Source organism: Hypomesus nipponensis, chromosome 9, assembly GCF_054491055.1.
Source record: "Hypomesus nipponensis isolate SF chromosome 9, ASM5449105v1, whole genome shotgun sequence".
In the NCBI taxonomy this organism is placed as follows: domain Eukaryota; kingdom Metazoa; phylum Chordata; class Actinopteri; order Osmeriformes; family Osmeridae; genus Hypomesus; species Hypomesus nipponensis.
The window spans coordinates 14,145,557-14,158,720 of record NC_140369.1 but is presented as its reverse complement, the minus strand read 5'-3'; the positions used below and the strand labels follow the sequence as shown (position 1 = coordinate 14,158,720).

General features: G+C 46.4%; 1 non-coding gene across 1 annotated transcript; it reads left to right on the top strand.

Moving 5' to 3' along the window:
• The first annotated feature begins 10,176 nt into the window (after positions 1-10,176).
• Positions 10,177-10,248, top strand: trnat-cgu (transfer RNA threonine (anticodon CGU)). The gene has a single exon. It is a non-coding gene; the product is annotated as a tRNA-Thr (tRNA).
• The last annotated feature ends 2,916 nt before the right edge of the window (positions 10,249-13,164 follow it).

Here is a 13,164-nt window from a genome sequence, read left to right as displayed (position 1 = left end):
GACAATTGGGTTCAACAGCAGGTCAAGCTCTGTGGTTTGACAATAGGCCAACCAGTCTTCAATGGGAGAGAAGCAGACAGCGTTCTCACAAAGAGCTCCATAACACACAGAGGGGTTCCTGGCTTAGTGGCCTCTCCTATTTAAACCATACTGGCTGGAATTGGCCAGCACATACATTTATTTTGTTTCTTCCTTTGAGTTTGGCTGTTTTTCCAGGCAACAGTCACAAATACCAGTGGCAATCTTGTTCTGTTTTGGAATGTGAACACTCCCCTCTGTTATGATGTTTGAAAGGTATGTCCTGTAACTGTGTGTGTGTGTCATCTGTTGAGATTGGATTGTGTTAGTATTTAGCTACCCTGTAGTGCGTGTCAAGTTCAATGTGCTCTACACAGTTAAAGGTACTGTTTAAGTACTTCAGCTAGACCTTGTTCAAAAGTAACATCTGTGTTAGTTTGCATTTGTTTGTATTATGTGTGTGTGTGTGTGTGTGTGTTAGGAGCTTTGCTTGCTAGTTGGCTGTTTTACTTGCTGTCTGGTTGCTTCACTGGCTGGCTGCTTTGCTTGTTGCTTTGCTGGCTGTTTTGCTGGCTGCTTTGCTGGCTGGCGAGCGCTAACTGAGGGACATGGATCCTGCAGTCTGAGTGTGTGAACTCTGGCTGAACCCCTGGGTGTACTGTTTCAGGCACGCTCTGACAACCTCGCCCCAATGACCCGGCTCGCGACTGAGCAGTTCACATGGAGGTCCTCTCCTCACGCAAAGCACCCCACACCCTCTGTCTCTCCCTCCCTCCCTCCGACCTTCTTTCTCTCTCCCTCCCTCTTTCCATCCCTCCCTCCCCTCCATTCTCTCTGCCCCCCCATGCACCCTCCTTCACCTCTGTACCCCCTATTAGTCTTTACCTCTCTCAATTTTTCCCCTTCACGCTCTCTCTCTCTCTCTCTCTCTCTCTCTCTCTCTCTCTCTCTCTCTCTCTCTCTCTCTCGCTCTCTCTCTCTTTCTCTCTCTCTCTCTCTCTATCTCTCTCTCTCTCTCTCTCTCTCTTTCTCTCTCTCTCTCTTAAGTCTCTTTCTATCTCTCTCTTTCTCTCAGAGACAGGCTTGTCTATTCGCTGGCACCTCAGTGATCTGCTTCTACAGACATGCAAATGCAGAACAAATTGCTTTACATACCAAACACCTTAACACCACAGATCACCCCCGTAAAACAGCAATTCATGTGGTCAGAAACGTCCAAGTTAGTTTTAGGTAATTATCTTTTTTTTTTACTTTGAGATCAGGGGATGTCTGTCATGGGGGATATAGACTGTCGTATGGTGCTTCTTATTTCATGATAACAACATAATTTTTTACAATTTAATACATTTTCTATTGACCCTTTTTCCTCATGTTTCCTCAATGTAAATGTTTCAACTACGAACAAGAAAATAAACTATAAACCATGAAAAAGAATCAATGCAAAAAATGAACTAATGCAGTTCAAGTCACGTAGTCTTGTGAGGAGAAACATGTGACAGGGAGACAGGGCGAGAGAGCACACGTTCTACTTGTTTCTGTTTACGACACACGTGTTCTCTTTGAGGGGCTGGCTGACAGGGTTTGGCGGTGGTTACTATGAGGCTTAACTAAGGTGACTGGGGCTTGTAGTCCTTCAGTCTGCATGGAGAGAACAGAATCAAAGGTCACCCTTAGCATGTGGAGGGACCTGGATAAGATTACTTAGTTTTTCTCTCTTTCAGCAAATGACTCATAGGAGGATTTCAACATGTCCGTTCTCACTACACTGAGTTGAGTAGTGAGTGGGAAACCAGGTGATACATTCTTAGAAGTTTGATGAACTGATTCACTTTGATTGTACGAAGCTGGTAATTGAGGGCTGGATTACAAAGTAGATTGTGCTAATGTGTTACAGTAATGCCTGACGAGTATGGATGTGTTTCCCTTCCTTTAAAAATTGGTTTTTAAACCCAACGAAAGTAGCTTTTTGACGCGTGTGCTGAATTGCTCTCTGAGCAAACCGGCAGGGCCCAGATCTGCCCTTCTGTCTCTGTCGCGCCCATCCTGAGTCATGATCTCCCTGACGGCCCCCTGCTGTGCTCGCTGGTGAACCAACACATAATAAATCCAGTGAGCCCTCCACCTCCATCAACACATGCGCTGTCGCGGAGCGGCCAAAAACACACCGTCTCCCATCAGCCAACCCCATCAGCTAGCTGTCTCCCTGCCAGACCCCCCCCCCCCCCTAGTCCTCCTCTGTAGACAAAGAGGGAGCACTCACCCTTTGTGAGGACCCACCACCGAGCTGTCTCTGCAGCTGGCTGATTAGCCATCCACCCCTGACTCTGTTGGTGTTATGGGGGCTGAGTGATAGATCTGTCTTTCATTTGTCTCCATCAGAGACCCCCCCCCCCCACCCCTCCCTTCTGTGTCCACCGCGGCTGGTCAGGGCCTCACGCTGGTAGCTGGGCGTGTCCATGACACTCCGAATGAAGAAGACCTTTGGGATGTGACTGCGGTTCATAGCGAAGTCTCGGAATTCTCCTTTTGCTCGTGTTCCCAGAAGTAACGCTTGATGCCGATGTTTTGTAACTATAAGTTACAGATTTGAAATAAAATGGGGCAGAGCGGCGTTTGGCATATGAAACAAGATGACGTCGAGATCTCCAAGGTGTTATGTAAGAAGTGTTGAGTTCCTACGGGGTCCCGCCTCTCCCCAGTGAGAGGGCCTGGAAGCCTGTGGAAGAGCATGCAGGGGCCAGATCTCTGAAAGACAACATGTCTGTCCGTCAATCAGGAAGGGTCTTTCTGGGTTCGGGGAGGGGGTGTGTGGGTGGATTAGGGAGGGCGGTTGAGGGGGGAGGGGGGGGCCTCCAAGCGTGACCTCCCCGTACCCTGGGTTAGGGCGAGCCCCCCATCCCCCCACCCAGGCTCCTGCAGGAGAGGGGTTTGTGTTACAGGGCCCCTGGGGGTCTGCCTGCGGGGGCCCCGGGGGGGCCGTCAAGAGCAGGCCCCCTCTGCCACGGGCGGCTCCTCCACTCCTTCAGAGTCAGCCAGGGAAAGACCTGAACTTGGGATGACCCCACCAAGCACAATCCCCGTTGGGTTCATCCACAGGCCTCAGCTCCGGTTCCCCTCACCCCTACATTTTCCAGCTCTTTTCTTTTTTTTTAAGGGGCCTTGTTATTTCCAACTAGGCCAATACATTTCCCAGAGTCCTGGTCCCAACCCCCTACCCCTTGTAGCACCATGTCACGTAGTTAACTCTCCTTGCTATTCAGGAAGAGGGGAGCTCTTTCAAGTTTATGGCCTCTCCACTCTGCCTCCTCACCCCCTTCATTCTCATGTTGAGGGTCTCTGTGTGTGTGTTTGTGTGTGTGTTTGTTTGCATGCATGCATGTGTGGGTGTGCTTGTAAAGGTACTGAAAGATAAATGCATCATCCACAAAACACAGGTAACCACAAACACATGTTTCAGCCTTCATTTGACCAGACTGGCCTCACAGCATTAGGATGTGTTGTGACTTTGCCATGGAATCTGTTTACGAAACACAAAGCAGCCGTAGAGCCGGAGCGACGCGCACCGGAGCCGTTTCCAGTTCACTGACTGCGTCAACAAGGCTGCTAGGACAGACCTGGGAGAGAAGAAGAAGAAGGTTCGAGGGACACATTGCTTACAGGAGACTTTTCCCTCCAGAAAGAGAAGCTATGAGCTCATGGACCCAGGGCCTGACTTGGCAGAGGGCCAAGGCACGCTGGAAGACAGACAGACAGACAGACAGTTATTTTAGAAGTGACAGCCACACAGCCTGGAGAGCAGACAGACATATAAGCCAAGAGATAGACAGGCTGGAAGAAACTTGGAAGAGGGACAGGCAGACAACCTGGAGGGACGACCGACAGGCATGAGTGTGGTGCTGGGTTGGCCATGGCCCTGCTGTAAAATCTAGCATTAATAGAGTCCACGGCAAAGAATGCCTTCACCCCAGATCTCCCCGTTTACAATTTAACTGAGGAAGCCAGATGGATTTATGAGTGTTATAATGCCTCCTTGAAAATTGGATTTCCATTAAATACTATGGTAAGGAATTTTTACGAGAAGGGCTAATATCTTGGCAACACCTAGTCCTTTTTTTTCTTTAAGCTTCTTTTTTTCTTTTGGTCAGATAGAAGTTTTAAACATTCATTCAACAGTCATTTCGGATCAATGTTGTTAATTCATGAATTTATTTTTTCAAAGTTAAGTTGACCTTTTTCAATCATGAGGACAGAGTCACAATGATCTCATATTTTAAGACTTTTTAATATTTTAAGACACATCAACACAGGTTTGTAAAAGTGAGGTCTTCATGTCCCCTAGTGGTAGGATGCTGTAGTTCAACTCGTTTTACGGGCAAACGACGGGCTCACCCTAACATTTTAAATGACCATGATCCTACGCGTTTGTGGAGCAGATAATACTTTTACCAGAGATTGAATGACATAGTCAGGCAATATAAGGGTTCACTAGATAAGATTACTGCAACGCTTTCCTAAGTGTTTCATCCCACATAATCTGGCGTATGGATGACAACATGTTAACTTGTGAAATGTATTTAGCAAACACACAACTTAATTTACTCTGCCTGCAGCTGGGCTGTGTATAATGACTTTTGGGCGCTTAAAAGCTTATCCATAAATTCATTGGTTTTGGCTTTGGTTTTTACTATCGTGGTGAAACGATGACATCTTGTGGCTAACGTTGACCACACATCTTCTCATGAGATTGTGCCATAGAAAAACCAACTGCAGTGATGTGACTTCATCACTAGATGGCAATCCGTGACTGACTAACCGATAATAAAACAGCAACAAATGTCGAGCAATCTATTATCTAAGTATCGCAGTTTTTCGTTCTGTTTCTTTTCAGTGTAATCTTAGCACATTTCTGGGAGGTGGGGAAAAGGTGCGGTGAGACGTTGCCTAGACACACAATTAATGAGATGATTTTAAATTCCAGTTCAATTATTAAATCGATCTAATCCTTATCAGACCATAACTATCATGACTTCTAGTGGAGGGAGAGCTGATATTGTGAAACAACAGTCTGATCCGACAGTGTTTACATGTTATTGACTCGTCTGGGTGAGAACAACTCCTCTCAGTGACTAGTGCCTGACCTTCAGCAGGTTTTATCGACGCCAGAACACGCCATAAACAGTTCAGACCAGACAACTCAGGAAGACGATAACCTTGTCTCCTTTTGAAGATTTAATCAGGAGACCAATCCTCACTCACACACATACACCACCTGTAGCAGGGTCGCTGTGTGTGTGTGTGTGTGTGTGTGTGTGTGTGTGTGTGTGTGTGTGTGAGAGAGGTTCTTGTTTACCACCAGGAGACTGAACACATTTATACTCAATGGGTGTTCCAGTGTTTTTCATTTTGCACAAAACAAAGTCATGCATCCTCCCAGGAGATTTGGCTGTGTGACCACAAACCCAGAGTGTCATAGCTTGTCAAAAGTTAATGACGATGCCACTTGAGTTTCATCAGCGCCTGGACTCCGCAGCGGGCAGAGACACGTTTTAGTTTCTCTGACGACAAGGATAGCTGTAGAACTGAGTGACAGACATCCCTACTAGACCCCGAGGGCTCCATTCTCAACTGGAGACACACTCTCAGCTCATAAGCGTGCAGTTTAATGTTCACTATCTGTTCTAACATGTGCCTGGTTCTACGATTGGATCCTCAAATACATTGGAAATTGTAATCATTTGGCAGAAATAATGATCATAACATTCGCAGGATTATTCACAGGTACATTTGTCTAGAGTAAATACATTGAACGTGCATCATGAATACAAAATGTCTGTTGTGAAGTTCAAGGTTAAAGTCTGTTTCCTGCTTCTGCGTCTGCTCCAACCCAGAACCATCGCCACGGGACAGGATTGAGCATCCATGTTGGGTTACCGAGGCATCCTGCAGTGTTCTGTCCTGTTTCAACACATCGTTGTCTTCACCCTGGTCTCACCCAGGCTGCGGTGCTCCATCATGTCTGATCATCATCTGTGGACGTCTCTAATTAGCATGGACAGACCTGGACACGAGAGAGTTGGGGGGGGGTGGGAGGGAGGGGGAGAATCCTTTTAGAACAATGAAAGAGAATGGGAGAGGGAAAGAGGGCAGGAAGGAAAGAAAGAAGCTACGTGGAGGGGGAGTGAGAGACAGAGATGGAGAAGGAGAGCGGTAGAAATGGGGGAGAAGAGAGGGATAACGAGGCAAAGGGAGATAGATAGGGAGGCAGAGGAGGAGAGGGAGAGGAAGACAGGAAAGGGAGAGGGGGAAGGTTGGGGGGGGGGGGGCACCAAGCTGCACCGCTGGAGAGAAGTCTGAGGACCAGAGCCAGCCACCGTGTTAAGTCCATCAGCAATGCATGAATAAATGATGGAGGAAAGGAAACACACAGGAGCAACATAAAGGAGGGCAATGTCATGGCAGACAACAGCCAGGGGAGTGTTGGTGGAAACAGAGAGAGAGAGAGAGAGAGAGAGATAGAGAGAGAGAGAGAGAGAGAGAGGGGGGAGGGGGGAAAGAGGGAGAACGAGAAGGTGAGAGAGCCCCTTAAATTAAACATAACCTGAAGATTTATCGGGTTTATTTCAAGTCTTCTGTGAAAACAAAAAAGGATGTAGTTCAGCCTTGTATGTATCAAGACGGTATCTCCGCTGTAAGGATAAAAGAGTGTTATGGAGTTAAACAAGCCATCATAACAAACAGAACAGATCCTGACCCCAGCATTATCTCTGTCGTCCGTCAACACCGCTTCTATTTCCTGTCAGAAAACAGGAACTAATGCGGGGATGACAACCTGTCTCTTCTTTGAACAACATCACATCCTGTCTGGTTAAGGGATGCAGTGTCCAGGGGCTGCTGAGTAAGCAACATGTTAATACTGCAATTAGCCCTCTGACTGACTCCCAGGTCAAATCACTCCCAGGATCAAAGTGTGCCTGGAGAATCTGATGTCACCTTAAATAAAAGCCTGACATTGACCTTCCTATAGCGGAATAATGGAGCGCCAGAGCGTCAAATTCATTCTCTCACGAGTTCCTTTCAAAGTTTCTATGTGAAACCTGAATCAAAGACAAATACTTTGGTTTCACTGTTGAAGACCATTGAGGTGTGGAGAGGTTACACAATGTGAGCCTCATACACATGAGGGTATTGAATTATTGGCTGGCTTGTTGGTTCACTGGGTATGAGCACGTACCATTAAGGCTAATGCCAAATGCAGGGGCCTGGATCTGAATCTGGCCGGGGCTATTTCCTGCGCGACCTCTCTTTCTTCCGTCTCCAACTATCCTATCAAGAAAAAATGCCAAACTCATTTTATAAAAAACGTTTTGAATCAGACATTTAACTCTCTGTCTTTCAATCCTTTTTTTCTCCTCCTTTTCCTTTTCATGTCCAGCTACATCATGCTAAGTTGATGCAGTAAACAATCTGTTATTACACATTACTACTGAATCATTGGAAGGCATGGTGGTTCAGAAGGCTAATGCCTATTGCAGATTTCGTAGGGAGATTTCCTGCACATCCTCTCTCTCTCTCTCTCTCTCTCTCTCTCTCTCTCTCTCTCTCTCTCCCTCTCTCTCTCTCTCTCTCTCTCTTTCTCCCTCCCTCCCTGTTTTCCTCCCTGTTCCAACGGAAAAAAACGGCCCAAAATAGATAGAAAACAATCACACTCGTCAGACACTGACTTGTTCAATCCCTTTCTTTCCCACGTCCAGCTCCATCACGGTAATTCGATGCAGTAAACAATCTGTTATACTGCTTTCTGGTTGTGATCTTTCGCTGCCCACCCCAGGGCTGTCCTAGCTGGACCATGCACACAGCTGGGCTGCCCTCCCCTGCATGGCTGCAGGCCACGCTGGTGCCTGGTGCCCGCTGCCCGACGCCAGCCTGCTCTCATCACCTCATCCCAGCCCTGCCGCTGGTGATGAGCACACGGCCATCTGCTGGGACGAGGCCCGCTCAGATACATCACATATGGACTCTCTCTCACACATGCATGCATGCATGCCCATAAGCGAAGAAACACATACATAAACACACATGCATGCACAAACTCCCAAAAAGACACCTAATCAAGCACAGACACGTAGGTCTGCACTAACACAAGCATGTCCACACAGGCAATAACATGCACTTGCCACACAACACAGGTATGCACATATGTGAACACAAACACACACATTAACACACCCACACAAATACAACTCTGTATTGCTGTAATACACAGCTAAGAACACACACACACACACCGTGACAGTAATATGCAGTGGCAGGCACACATTGACACTTTTAATATTGTCTTGCATCTCCTCATATGAAACACAATCATGTCTAGATTTTGAAAGAACAGAGATTATGTATTTCAAATGAGACAGCACCAATAACCATTCTGATTGTTACCAACACTGTAATCCAATATGAAGGATTCAAAATAAACATAACATGAATTATTGATGCTTCAGTCTGGCTGGAGTCAAACAATAGTTGATGTAATTGTAATGACTTACAGCTCTTATCTGGTAGGCCAGGGCTTCTCAAACTTTTTTCAGTCAGGCCCATTTGAAAAGGGTTTATGCAGTCACCCCCCAAAAAGAAAAATAGTTTGAGAACTGCAGTAGGCTACCTTATGATGGCCCTCGTTTCCTGTCATGATTATCCAGGTTTAGTGGAACTTCCTGTCTCTCTTGAGAGCATCAGCGAGGCCCAGATGTCAACCCACTAGAAATGCGTGCTTGACACACACACATACACATGCAAACTCATGGATGCACACACACACACACACACACACACACACACACACACCAGTGCCCTCACCATCTGAGGCACAAAGCATTAATTACACCCTCCTCATGCGTGCAGTGAAGTAGCACAAACAAGGTTGACCTTCTCCTGGTGACGGCAGCTGACTGTTCTGTCTCTCCCACTCCTTCTCCCTCACCCTTTCTTTCAAGCTTCTCTTTCTGTCCTTCTCTCCCTCCCTCCCTCCTCCATCCTGCTCTCCATCACTGGGACTGAGCCCCAGGCCCGTGTTGCAGTCACAGGAGAAGGCTAGGGGCTTGGTGGCTAGACTGGCAGGGGGGAATGAGAAGAGAGAGGGACCTGGCATTCATCAGCAAGACTTTACTCCATCACGCCTTGTGTTGATGACTACTGAATGCCATGCCCATGACATGGTATTATTCACATCTTATTATTCAAGGATCAGTCATGCATCGTCTGAATGGTATTTTGATGATTAAAGTCATGGGACCAGTCTGCCTTTATCGGCCACATGTGCAGACCAAGTCAAATCTCAGCTATCACCAGGCACAGTGGAGGATAAGCTTAGCTCTGGGAAGAGTCACCCATTCTCAATGGTCATGGAGTCTTTACCTTGACATGTACATGAGGTGAACAAGGACTGGGTGAGACCAGGAGCCTTTCCACTCCCATGGAACCGGCAGGCATGGTGATGTACAGTATACAGCCCACCCCAACTTAAACCTTATGGTGCTCTATTTGCTTTTTGCTGGCTCAACACTATTTTCAAAGTGTAACTAGGACAAATGGAAACCTGTATTTATTTATAGACGTGCCTCTGTAACGCTGTGTTCTGTTTGATGATGTATCTTCTGGCAAACCGTTTCTGATGCCTTCTTTATCCAGCTCGCCACATGCTGTGGTGATCAATCAATGCCGGAGCACAGATACGTAGATTCATTACTCGGATGGTTTTGGTTGTGTCACGGCGAGATTCAGACAACGAGTCACCTTGTCGTTTGTTTTGTTTTGGAGAGGCCTGTTGTTATCTCCCCTGTCGAACGTAATACGTGTTGTCTCGTCACCGTGTATCTGGTGTTTCGTACGTGAGGGAATCTTCGCAAGGTGTAGCCTATGATGAACGTCTATTGGCGTTACTAATACAAAATAAATGAGTCAACGTGAAAGCTGTCGGCAGACTTCTCTCTCCGCCCGTAGCTCTGCTCCTCAGATCTCCGCCTGTCTGCATTCATCTTTAATGTGTTTGCTGTGCCGGATACATTTCTCCAGATCAATCAACATCACTGAAGAAGTCGGATGAGCCCCATGTGGGTGATTGAGTTAAAGATTTGTATCACATTGCAATGATTAAAAGACAACGGCATGGTGGCCAAGTGGTAAGGCGTCGGTCTCGTAAACCGAAGATCATGGGTTCAAACCCCATCCGTGCCTTTATGCTAATATGGAATGTATTAGGGTGGCCTTTGTTATGGGTTTTGGACCACAAGTCTTGTGTTAACAAGTGCTAGCTACAGAAAGTTTAACTGAAACTTAATACTTAATAAACTTCTGTTAACAAAGTTTTCTTTCAAACTGAGATGTTTCAAACATCAATGTGATGACTAGCTAGTTGATAAAACAAAACAGATGATTTAACCTACAACATGGTAGGCCTCCAAATCATATCTAATGTTATTAGATAACGTTTACATTTTAATGACTTTTTCCGTTGAAACTGTCCAGTCAGAGTTGAACACAGTCCAGTCCGAGAAGAGGTGAGTCTCGCCTTACCCCGCAACCTGACCTACCTCTCCTCCCCCCATCTCTCTATGGGAAACTGGGCCATTATTCATTGAAGCCTTCCTTTCAGTCTCAAATTACTTCCTTCAGAATCCTTAGAGTTTCCTGTCTTGATTTCCAAGTCACAGTAGGTAACAGAGTCCCACTCGAGGGCAGGCTGAGATGGCTCCTCAGAATGAAGATTAACAACTTAATCACCTGTGGGAGTGACGCAGACCTGTGGAGAAGACTCGCCTCACGGTCATGTGATATGACTGACAAAAAAACGAAACAATTGGATGGATGGGGATGTGTGTGTAATTCAGTGTTTGGTTTTCTAAGTGGGATAGATAAGTAGTCGTTCAAGACCAATATCTTGGCCCTCTGAGAGACTATTAATGTCATGGCAGAGAATGGGTCACTGCTGGAGTACAAGATTAATGTTGTAATAATAATGTACCGTATTCATTGAGCAGATGTACAAGGGAGATTTGAATCAGCAACCTCTTGATCTGGGGTCAAGTGCTCCAACCACTGAGCTATACCCTCCCCAGAAGATGAACTGAGATAGCCCACTACCTGGTGAGACTCCTCTGAACATCCCAACAGAGGGAGGGAGGTTAGAAACAGCGGTCAGCTCTATCAATGCAGATTTAAAAAGGAGAGAGATTTTTTTCAATATGCCAGGTCCAGTTAGTTGTCAAGGGAGGGGTACTGAGAGCGAGAGAGAGAAATAGAGAAAGTGACGGAGCGAGAGAGAGAAACAGAGAGAGAGAGTGGGAGAGAGAGATGTAGATAGAACGAGGGGCTAGACAAGCAGAGTTTTGGGCCCTGCTTCACCACACCTCTTCCTTCTCTACCTCTCTCCCTCCCTCTCTTCCTCTCTCCCTCCCTATTCCCTCCTCGCCTTCCAACATCCCAGGCTTCCGGCTGTGTAGCCATGACAACCAAATGAGGTAAATGGTTTGCAGGAGAATCCCTATTGCCGCCGCCCGTAAAGCAGCAGGTGTCTGTTTTTTTATTGGCTGGCTCAGTGTATTCAGCACACCTGTCTCTGTCTGGATGTACTTAATTGGACTGATGGGCTTTCCACAACATACCATCATCTTCCTCCTGCTCCTCTTCTTCTTCCTCTACTCTCCTTCCTCATCTTCCTACTGCTTCCTGCTTCCTCTTGTGTCCCTCTTCTCTCTGGTCCTCTTCCTCCCATTGTCTCCCTCCTTCACTTTATCTTTCTCACCCTGCACTTCCTCACCCTCATTCACTTCCTCCTACATCTCCTCCCCCCCCTCCTCCTTCTCATTGGCTGGATGCATCTCTCCCTCCTCTCCCTGGTCCTCTTTCTTCCATTGTCTTCCTCCATCACTTTATCTTTCTCATCCTCCACGTTTTTCACGTTTATTGTCAGATACGTCACATTATTGTGCAGTTCAGTGTGTTTTAATTACAATGTAATGGATGCATCTTTAAGGTTGTGTGGACTGGATGATGTCGATTGGAACGGGAGAGCTTCATGTTTGTCGAGTGATTTCTTTCACTGTTTATCACTCTGGACAGAAATAGAGCAACATTTGCATACCTGCTGTGAGACAACCCGGTTTTGTCACGCTAGATACTAACCTGGGGTCTTACTAGAGAAGATAACAGCTGGGATCAGCTGACAACATATAGCTGCTGTTAGCTACAGCAATTTCATGAAGAGTCAGTGCAGTTGCATGTGGGGCTGGGTGTGTGCATGTGTATGTCTTAGAGAAGCGAGAGAGTGTGTGTTTGTGTTTTCAAGAAGCGAGAGAGTGTTTGTGTGTCTTAAATAAGTGAGAGAGTGTGTGTGTGTCTTAAAGAAGCGAAAGAGTGTATGTGTGTGTGTCTTAAAGAAGCGAGAGAGTGTGTGTGTGTCTTAGAGAAGCGAGAAAGAGACTATGTGTGTCCCAAAGAAGAAAGTGAGTGTGTACTAAAGAAGTGCGAGCATGTGTGTGTCCCAGAGAAAAGAGAACAATTGTGTGTGTGTGTGAGTGTCGTAGAGGAGAGAGCGTGTGTGTGTATGTCCTAGAGAAGACAGTGAGAGTGTATATGTGTTCGAGAGAAAAGAAAGAGAGTGTGATTTCATGTGATTTCACGTGTGATTTTCATCAACGTGAGTTTCCAGCAGCTGACTCCAGTGCAGCTCTTCTGTCTCCACCCTCATCCTCCTTCAGACCAGTAAGGAGACGCACGGCCACGCTATTTTTGGACTTTGCTAGATGCAGTGATATAAACTGCAGGAACCAAATGTGACATCAGCACTTTGTAACAGTGGTTCTCAAAGAATACGCCATGACCCCCCAAAAAGAAGGAACTATTTTTTTTAAGTGTGTATGTGCAGGGGGGGGGGGGGGGTATTTTACACCAGCAAGAGGGGACTGACTGATATAAACCATTTGCAGATTGTGTGTGTGTATGTGTGTGTACATGCTTGCCTGTATGTGTGTGTGTGTGTGTGTGTGTGTGTGTGTGTGTATGTCTGTGTTGTTACATCACGTGGGGGAAAACAAGACAGATATGAAGCAATCACTTTCAAAAGAGAGTTTTTTACTAAACATTGACATACAC